This window comes from Orycteropus afer, unplaced genomic scaffold (genome assembly GCF_000298275.1).
Source record: "Orycteropus afer afer isolate SDZICR_OR568_19922 unplaced genomic scaffold, OryAfe1.0 scaffold00060, whole genome shotgun sequence".
Lineage (NCBI taxonomy): Eukaryota > Metazoa > Chordata > Mammalia > Tubulidentata > Orycteropodidae > Orycteropus > Orycteropus afer.
This window is the reverse complement of record NW_006921647.1, coordinates 6,227,996-6,239,245: the sequence shown is the minus strand read 5'-3', so window position 1 is coordinate 6,239,245 and position 11,250 is coordinate 6,227,996.

Below are 11,250 nucleotides of genomic sequence, written 5' to 3'. Positions count from 1 at the left end.
TCTTGAAACATCCTTTGTGATGATGAATGCCACGCCATTCCTTTTCAAACTGTCATTCCTGGCATAGTAGATCATATGGTTGTCTGATTCAAAATTATGCTTTCTGGAGCTAGGGAAATCACTATAGGATGGAATCAGAGACCCAGTGGACCCACTACACAATAACCTGAATGAAGACTCCATTAATAACCTGACCTCCATATACCTCTACTCTGTCTAATGAGCCTAGTGACATTTCAGATCTCTTGAAATTAGTGTCAATTCAGAGCCAATGTCCAGTAATCCCCAAAAATTCTGATTATTGTCTTTTCCCTAAGGAACTGTCACTCTCATAAAATGTCAGAGATCCCTTTGGGGAAAGCTGGGAGAAAGATAAACAGTATAAAATATTTGACAGTGTGGTGGGGTCATTCCTCAAGGAACCCAACCCCCCCTTCATTCAAGGGGTTGTGGATATGTAAACTGGTTTAAGGCTGGGAATTGATTAAGGGGTCATGACTTTCTATTCTGGCAATTCAAATTAGACTGGCATTCACTTGACCTAGAATTCTTCTGCTTCTATAGATCAAATAAATATTTAATATGTTTCCCACCTATTACAATCCTAAAGACAACATGCTTATGTAGCCAGTGGTATAACTGCATAGGAGTTAAACTATTCTGATTACTGCTTTTACTCTGCTGTCCATTATGGTACCATGCCCAACTTGTATTTGCCAATTAAATACTGCCACTTGACCCCTACTATTATGGTGTCCAACCAGTCCCATTGTAGTTAGTTATCTTAATTCAATTAGAGCAGTTCACACTGTCAGATTTGACTTAATTTAAATAGTAATCACAGCAGTCTTCAAGGATGCTGAGACTCCCTCAATAAATTTGCCTCTCACCATTGTGGTAAAAGGTGTGTGCTCTGGACACTCCATATGTGACTCTAGAGTCTAACCTGATAAATCCACTCTAAGATGCCTATCTCCCAAAACCCTTGGATACTTTCTCCTATAGTATAACAAGGAAGGTCTGGTACTTCATCTAGACTTAGGCCACCACAAAATCCATGCTTCAGTACGCCAACAAAATAAACTATCAGATCCTTTCTTAACCTCTCAAGCTGAAACAATGAATGAAGAATCTGTGCTTAGTGAGCCCATATCAATAAACTGCGATTGATACAACTTTATGTCCCTTGTACCATTACCCCACACCCTTACCAACAATTCTAACATATATTCTCCAGGTTTCTTTTTGCCCAATTTAGAAAAATCAAGCAGTTATTTTCAAGTGTAGCTTACATATTCCTTACATACTTTGTCCTTCACCTTTTGGGGCTCCGTGGGACTTAAATATAGTTGTAGACCTAGAAGCAACAATAGGTGGTGGGGGTGGTTCCTGGGAGCATTCACCAATGTATTGTAAGGCATTTGTCTCAGGCAATGCTCAAGACAATCCCCAAAGTGCCACCACAGGTGATAGATAAAGACTCATCAGGAACAGCTGAGTTAATCTTGTCAGATGGGGTAAGAGGGCTGGTTCTGTTGGCAGGATAATTCAAAGGAATTTAGGGGTTGCATAACCTCATCTTCCTGATTAACTTTCCATTAATCCCCATCCTAAATTTCACAATCCCATTTATTCCCAAACAATGCCCTGACTTTAACTTCAGACATCATTGAATGTTGGAAATTCAACTGACATTGTAATACAGTCACTCTTAAGATCAGAATCAGGGTTTTTGGCATATTAGGTCAGTTGCTACAAGAAACAGAGTTTTTTTCCGGGTACAGATGGAAACTTTGAGGTCTTGTTTGTAACACCTGAGCTGTCACTCTGAAGCCTTAAGCTCCTCTTTTTTTCACTATTTTGTCTAGTCTAAGTAGGACCAACCAATCAGCTTCCTTATGGGTCTCATTCTGCCAAAACAAATTACAGAAAAGTATCAAATACATGTTCACCAAGAGCCTTGTTTCTCACTAATACTCGATCTATGGGTGGTGATATTTTGTGCATTAATATTGCCACCTCGTGCCATGGAGTAGCAGTGCCCTCTTTATTAATGGAGGCAGAGCAGTGTCTTTAAGTCTAGTCAGACTTGAGAACCAATTTAGAAAACATATCCTTACATTTTGTTTCTCGGTACCAAATGTCTTAGACAAGGTTCTCTAGAGAAGCAAAACCAGAGAAGTTTATGCAGATATCAATATATAGACATGTAGATAGCAAGAGATTGAGCAAGAAAGAGAGATTTATCTAAGGAAATTATTCATATGGTTGTAGAGGCTGGCAAGTCCCAAGTCTGTGGTCAGATGTCAGGCTGGAGGCTTCTGCTGACTCATGTAGCTGCAAGGGATAACAAACCCAGTATCAGCAGTCAAACACCAGGTTGCTGGCTCACAGACTGTAGAGGCTGACCAATCCAAGATATTCAGGTAAAATAGTATGCAGTTGGCTCACAGGTTGTAGAGGTTAAGGGATCCCAGGATAGGCAAAAATATGGCAGGCCTGTGGCTCAAGTCCCAAGACATAGAGGTCAGATAATAAGCCAGATAAATGTAAGATCCAGAGTGAGCAACAAGCTAGAAACTTTATCAGAACATCCACACATTCAATATAGGACACATCTCCAAGGAAACTTCCTTTCTACCCATTGCCTGCTCATTGTAAATCTCATCATGGAGGTGATTATATTATACCATATCTCATCATGGGAGATGACTACATCATAACTGGCAAGCCAGAGAATCATGTCCTATCCAAGTTGACACACAAACTTAACCATCACAATGCCCAAGAATGAAATTACTGAGTCATATACCATTTAAGTGTTTAGTTTTTTGAGAAACTGCTAACTCTTATGCATAACGACTATACCATATTACATCCCTCCTAGCAATATATGAATGATAGGAATATATAAATATATTTATATATTTTACATATATATGTGTGTGTGTGTGTGTGTGTGTGTATAGAGAGAGAGATATACAACCAGAAGGCTGGTGGTTCAAACCCACCAGCCACTCCTCAGAAGGAGGACTGGGAAATCTACTTCCGTAGTGATACTGCCTTGGAAACCCAAGGAGAGCTCACTATGAGTCAGGTCCGACTCGACGGGCACATAACAACAACATATATATGTAAAATGTTCATAGTTATTCTGATAACTGTATAGTCATATTCGATTATTTAATTGTTGTCTTAATTCGTATTTCCCTCATAGCTCAAGAAGTTGAAAACTTTTCTTGTCCTGACTATCTGTATTGTCTATTGAATGAAATGTCTGCTCATGTCTTTTGCCCATTTTGTAATTAAATTATTCGTTTCTTCACTGTTAAATTTTGAGAATTCTTTATATATCCTAGATCCTAGTCTTTCTTTGAGTATGTAATTTGGAAATACTTTCTCCCCCCATTTGTAGCTTGTCTGTTTGTTCTCTTAACAAGGTCTTTTGTGGAGCAAAAATTTTCATTTTGATGAGGTCCATTTTATGAATTTTTTCTTTAATGTTCAGTTAGTGCCATGTCTAAGAACACTTTCCCTTGCTCTAAATATAAAAAGTCTCCTACTTTTTTCTAAAATATTTTAAAATTTACATTTATACCTCTCATCCATTTTTAGTTAATTTTTGTATAAGATGTGAATTTCAAGTTGAGGTTCACTTATTTTTTTTCAACCTATAGTTGTCCAGTTGCTCCAATACCATTTGTTCAAAAGGCTCTCCATCACCATTAAATTTCCTTTGTGCCTGTGCCAAGTCTTAGTTTTATGTGTTTTTGTTCCCAGATTCCCTATTCTGTTCTACTGATCCAGTGCCTCCACTTTTACCACATCCTCTTAGTTATTGTAATTGTACAATATACCTAAATATTGAGTAGAATGATTCTTCTCACTTGTCTTTTTCAAAATTGCTTTAGGTATTCCAATTATTTTGCCTTTCCGTATAAATTACAGAATAATTTTGTCTGCATCTATAAAATCCTGAGCTTTGGATAAAAATTATGTCAAACCCATATATCAATTTACAGAAAATTAGCATATTTTGTATGTTGTCTTCTAATCTACAAACATGGCATTCATCTACATTTACTTAAACTTTCTTTTCTTTATTTTGTCTGAAATTTATCGTTTTCAGCAAGTTCTGGCAGTAATTTTTTAAATTCATATTCAAATATTTTATTTTTAAACAATTGCACATGGTACTGTAATTTTTTATTTCAGTGTCCATGTGTTCATTAGTAGTATGTAGGAATACAATTGTTTTATTTAATTTGAATTTTTTAAAAAATGTTTATGTTATTTTCTACCTTCTTGCTAAACTCATTTACTAATTCAAGGAGAAATTTTTGTTGCTGATTCCTTGGGGTTTTTATGTTGACAATTATGTTATCTGTAAATAGAGTTATATTTCCTTCTTGGCAATTGATATATTTTCTATTTTTCTCACTTTAATGCATACAATAGTTATACTTTTCAATACTGGTATGATTAACAGTAATGAGAGTGGATATCCTTGCTTTTTTCCCAGTCTTCTTGTGGAAAGCATTCAGTTATTCACTATTAAGTATAATTTTAACTGCAGATTTATAGTAGATACACTTTATCAAGTTGAATTTCTCTCTATTCCTAATTTACTGAGAGTTTAAATCATGAATGGGTATTGGAATTTTTCAAATCATTTTTCTGCACCAATTGAAATGATCGAATGATTTTCCTTCTTTAACCTGTTGATATACTGGATTGTGCTGGTTGATTTTAAAATATTGAACCAGTCTGCATACTTGGAATAAATCTTATTTGGTCATGGCATATAATTATTTTTATAAATTCTTAGATTTAGAATACTAAGTAATTTTGTTCTGAGATTTTTGCACCTAAAATAGTAGATATTTGACTGTATTTGTTTCTGTTGTTTGTCTGGCTTGAGTACTAAGGTAATACTAGCCTCATAAAATTAATTGGGGTGGGCTGTCTCCTCATCTATAGTCTGAATACCATTTTAAACAATTAGCATTGATCTTGCTTTAAATGCTTGGTGAAATTCTCTAGTGATGTTTTGGGCCTAGAGATTTCTTTTTTGGGAAAATTTCAATTGCAGATTTAATTTTAAATGATTATGGGGATATTCAAATTATATTAATTTGGTTAAGTATTATCAGTTTATAATTTTTGAGGAATTATTTAATCTCTTTTAAATTGTCAAAATTATGACAGTAAAACTGTCCACTATCTTTCCTTATTAACATTTTAACGGCTGCCATATATATAGCACTATCCTCTGTTTCACTCTTGATATTGTTGGTACGTCACTTCTCTTTGTCGGTCTTGTGTGCCATTGAGTTGATTCCAAATCAGAGTGACCCTATTTGACAGAGTAGAATTGCCCCATAGAGTTTTGTACATTGTAATCTTTATGGGAACAGATCATTATGTCTTGCTCCTGCATTTGTCGGTCTAGATAGATTTATTAATTTCACTGAAATTGTTTTTAGAGAACCTCCTTTTGTTTACTTTGATTTCTTCTACTGTTTCCCTATTTTCAATTTTATTATTTCTGTTCTTAATTTTATTATTTCCTTCTGCCTGCTTTGGGTTCAATTTTTGGTTGTTGTTGTAGTTTTTCTACTTCCCTGAAGTTAGAACTTAAATTTTTGGTTTGAGATCAGTTTTGTTTTCTAATATAAGCATCTAGCATGATAACTTTCTATCTTAGCACTACTTCAGCAGTATACCAGAAATTTTTTAAATACTTCTGTTATCTTTCAGTTTTTTAAATGAATTTCTTATTTCCTTTGTGATTTCCTCTTTGACCTATAGATTTTATACAAGTGTTGTTTCATTTCCATATGTTTGAAGGTTTTCCTGCTGTTTTTTTGTTATTGAATTTTATTTGATTCCATTATGGTCAGAGAACATAGAAAATACACTCTGCATGATTTCAAATTTTTGTAATTTGTCAAGATTTGTTTTGTGAGCCAAGATATGATCTATATTGATAAATGTTTCACAGATGCTTGAAAGAAAATAGTATATTGTCCTGTAATTGGGCAAAATGTTTTATAGATACTAATTAAATGCTATTGTTTGGTGTTTTTATTCAGTTCTTCTATTTCTTTGTTAATTTTCTGTCTCATAGTTCTAACAATTGCTATAGTTGAGTGTTCATGCTCCCAACTATAATTGTAGATCTATATCTCCTTTCAGCTTTATTAATTTTTGTTTCATGTATTTTGAAACTGCTATTTCAGACATAACATTTAGGATTTCTATATCTTTTTTTGTTGGGTTGATCCTTTTATCATTAGATAATGTACCCTTCTGTCCATGGTAACATTTTTACCTGACATCTACTTTGTCTGAGCTATTCCTACTGTTTCTTATTCTTCTTTTATCATAATATATCTTTTCCCTGTTCTTTTATTTTCAAACTACATGTGTCATTATCTTTCATGTGAAATTTTTCTAGACATCCAATTCTGTCAATTTTTGTCTTTTAATTAGTGAATCTGAGTCATTTACATTTAAATTAACTATGGATATATTATGACTTAAGTATGCCTTCTATTATTTATTTTGTCTGTTCATATTCTCTGTTTTTAATCCTCTGTTTCTCTTTTATTACTTTCCTATGGTTTATTTGAACCACTTTTTAGGATTCCACTTTCTTTTATTTATACTGCTTTGAGCTTATTGCTTTATATCAGTGTTTGTTTTTTCAGTTTTCTAATTTTTTTTTTGTTGTGCAAATTTACAAAACAGATTCATTTTACTTTCAACAGTTCATACACATTTGATTTCACAGCCCTGAATACAATCCCTAATCATAAAAAACTCTCCTCCCCATGACAGCCCCTTCCCTGTGCCCTTCTTATCTATTCCTGTCTGACCAGCATTCTACGTGAATGCTGTCCTCTGATGTCTCATGGTTGATTAATCCAAGAGGTAGGTGTTTTGCCTGTATGTCTCTCTACTGCTGGACTGAGAGCCAATCCATGGAAATGAGTCCATTTCCAGGCCTGGAGGATAACCCAGGGCTTTAGTCTCCGGGGTTCCACCAGTCTCTATCTGACCAGTAATTCTGGGCATTTTTGTATTTTTGAATTTTGCTCCACTTTTCTCTTCCTACTCTATCCAGGATCTCTAATTTTGATCCATTTCCAAGTGGTTGGCATTGGTAGCTGGGCACCATCTATTTCTTCTGGTCTCAGGGTCATAAAGGCTAAAGTCTTCATGGTGCATCATATTTTTGGACTAATTGTTTCCAAATGACTTTGATTTTCTTCACTTGTCTTTGCTCCAGATGAGAGGGGACAACTAGCTACATCTTAGACAACTGCTCAGAAACTTTTAAGACCACAGTAGCTACTCACCAAAGTAGGATGTAGTACAAGGTTTTAATGAACTATGTTGTGCCAATTAAGTATCAAATCCCTTGAGACTATGGTACCAAGCCTGCAGGCCCAGTGATTCTCTCCCTCAAAGTGTTTGGTTGTCTCTGAGAAGGTACTTCAACTTTGTCCTCTGTTACTTTTGTAATGTATGTGGTTACTTTGTAGCACAAATACATATGTAAGACTATCTTTAGCCAGATCTATCCTTGGTCTTGGGTATATTCCTGTTCACCTACCCCTATCTGATCTTCTCACCTGACTATGCGTTTACCCATAGCTTAGTGTTTGGTGCCACTGGTGATGCAGTATTGTGCATGTAATAGTATTTGCCTCTGTTGCTTATATCTTTTGTGTACGTTTCTGTGTCCTCCCTTTCCCCATTGACAACATGCTGGTGAGAGACTCTTTCCATACAGACCCCCCCCCACGCCAGCCAAATTATCATGTGTCCAAAATTCCCACTCTTCTCTTTCATCCCCAGTAATGAACAAAGCAAATTTCCTTCCCTGTGTAAACCTTTCCTTGACTTTTTACAGTAATGGACTTATACAATATTTTTCCTTTCTTTAACTGACTTATTTCACCCAGCATAATATCCTCCAAATTCATCCACATTGTGAGATAATTTGTATATTCTTCATTATTATTTAATGTTATCTAGTATTCCATGTATCATAGTTGGTTGTCCATTCTTCTGTTGATGGGCATTTAGGTTGTTTCTATCTCTTTGTTATAATGAATTGTGCTGTGATAAACATGGGCATGCATAAGTCTATTTGTTGTTGGATCAAACGGTATTTCTATTTTGAATTTTTTAAGGAAACATCATACTATTTTCCATAGTGGCTGTACCAAGTTACTGTCCCCCTAACAATGTATGAGAGTTCCAGTCTCTTCACACTCTCATCACCATTTTTTATTTTCTTTCTTGTTGAACTTTGCTATTATTCCTGGGGTGAGATGATATCTCATTCTTGTTTTGATTTGTATATCTCTAATACCTAATGATTGTGAGCATTTTCTCATGTGTTTTTTGGCTGCCTGTGTATCTTCTTTAGTGAAGTATCTGTTCATGTCCTTTGCCCATTTTTGAGTTGGATTGTTTGTCTTTTTGGTGTTAAGGAGTCAAAGTTTTCAAAACCTTTAGAGATAAGCCCATTGTAAGATATGTCATAGCCAAATATTTTTTCCCAATCTATAGTTCTCTTTTTACCCTTTTGGAGAAGACTTTTAATGCACATAGGAATTTAATTTTTAAAAGGTTCCAGTCATCTACCTTTTCTTCCACTGCCTGTGCATTTTGGGTTATGCTTGATAGTCTATTTATACCATAAATGACAGCCCCTAGGTTTGCCCCTATTTTATCTTTGGTAAACTTTATGGTTTGGCGTTTTACATTTAAGTCTTTGATCCATTTAAGTTTGTATTTGTGTATGGGGTGAGGTACGGGTCTTGTTTCATTTTTCTGCTAGTGGATATAGAATTTTGGTGGTACCATTTATTAAAGAGCCATGTCACCCCCATTTAATGGGGTTTGGCCCCTTGTGAAAAATCAGATGTCAATAGATGGATGGGTCTATTTCTGGGTTTTCAATTCTGTTCCATTGATCTATTTGTCTATCTTTGTACCAATGCCATGCTATTTTGACTCCCTTGGCTGTGTACTAGGTTTTGAGATCTAGGAGTGTGAAGCCTCCTACTTTGATTTTCTTCTTCAGCAGTGCTTTGCTTATCTGAAGTCTCTTCCCTTTCCATATATAGTTAGTGATTGCTTTTTCCATGTCCTTAAAGAATGTTGATAGAATCTGGATGTGGATTGCATTGACGGTATAGATTGCTTTGGATAGTATTAACATTCTCACAATATTGAGTCTTCTTATCCATGTCCATGGCCTGTTCCTTCATTTATGCAGATTCCTTGTAATTTCTTGCAGTAGTGTTTTATAGTTGTCTTTGCATAGGTGTTTTGTGTCCCTGGTAAGAATTATTCCTACATATTTTATCTTTTTGTTAGCTATTCTAAATGGTATTGTTCTTTGTATTTCTTTTTCAGAGATCTCTTTGTTGATGTAGAAGAATCCAACTAATTTGTGTATGTTGACCTTGTATCCTGACACTTTTCTGAACTTTTCTATTAGTTGCAGGAATTTTTTACTGAACCTCTTGGGTTTTCTACGTATTTGATGATGTCATTTGTAAATTGTTAGGTGCTGTCCAGTCATCTTATAGCAACCCAAGCACAGCAGAATGAAACACTGCCTAGTCTTGAGCCAGCTCCATGATTCTTGCTATACTTGAGGCAACACCACTGCCACTCTGTCAATCCATCTTGTTGAGGGCCTTCCCCTCTCTCATCGACCCTCCACCTTACCAAGTATGAGATTCTTCTTCACGGAATGGTCCCTTCTGACAGCATGATCAAACTATGTGAGACAATGTCTGGTCCTTCTCACGTCAAAGGATTCAGGCTCTAAGTCCTCCAGGACAGACCTGTTAATCTTTTAGCAGTCCAAGGTACTTTCAGCATTCTTCAACAACACCACAGCTCAAAAGCATCAATTCTTCTTTGGTCTTTCTTATTCATTGTCCATCTCTCACATGCATATGAGGCAATTGAAAATACCTTGGCTTGTGTCAGGCACACCTTAGTCCTCAAGGTGACATCTTTGCTCTTCAACGCTTGAAAGAGGTCCTTTGCAGCAGATTTGCCCAGTGCTATACATCATCTAATGTCCTGACTGCTGCTTCCATTGGTGTCCACTGTAGAACCAAGCAATGTGAAGTTTTTTTTTTTTTTTTTTTTCTAATTCACCTTCTATACTTCAGTTCACATACACCCCATCTTATGACAGTGACAACAATTCACCACAATGTAACAGCTCCCCTCTCACTTCCTTCCAACAGTCACCTCTTCCCTGTGTCCATCCTTCCATGCACCCCTGCCCCACAAGCTGTCTCCCTGTGCATTAACAGCTCTTCTTTCTCCCATGATTGTTCTCTTCAAGGAGTGTATTTACCTCAGATAATTGTTCAACTCCTATGCCTGTCTTTTGTTTGGCTGGAAGCCACGGGTGTGGGTTCAATTCCACACCCAAAGAGCAACCAAGGGACATAGTCTCAGTGGTTCCACTAGGCTCCACAAGACCAGAAAACCTGGTCCCCCTTTCCTTTTACCAAATGATTTTGAGTTGTGTACCACACTGCTCTCCCTCTCTATCCAGGATGTCCTACATAGATCCCCCTCTGAGTGCCAGGCACCATCTAGCTCTTCTGGTCTCATAGCAGTATAGGCTGAGGATCACATGGTGCACCAGTCACTAGGACTAATTCTTTTCATGAATCTTTGGTTTTCCTCATTCTTCCCTGCTCTGGATGAGGAGAGACCCATCATCGCATCTGGACATCCACCTGCAAGCCTTCAAGATCTCAGTCGCCACTCGCCAAAGTAGCAGGTGGAACAATGCCTTGTGTAGTATGTCATGCCAGTTGAACTTGATGTCTCCTGTGACTATGGTCCCAACCCCACAGGTTCAACTTCTCAGTCCCTCTGTGTAGCTGGCTGCAACCAAAAAGTGACCACAACTCTGTCCCCCGTCAGCTCCACTATACACCATTTAGAAGTTCTGTAACTACACAGGATTTTCCCTCTTTTTGGTTTGTAGTTGTCCTCACTTGCCAATTAATGTTTTTGGTTCCCTGTTTACAATCTTGTAAACTTATTTTACTTTGGACATGTCCATAGCTGTAGTCTCTGGATGATGTCATCTTGTGTATTAATGGTGAGTTATTATTTGCTATTTTTGGTTCTCTGTTCAAAGGACTCCCTTTAGCATCTCTTGTAAGGTTGGTCTGGTTTTAACAAATT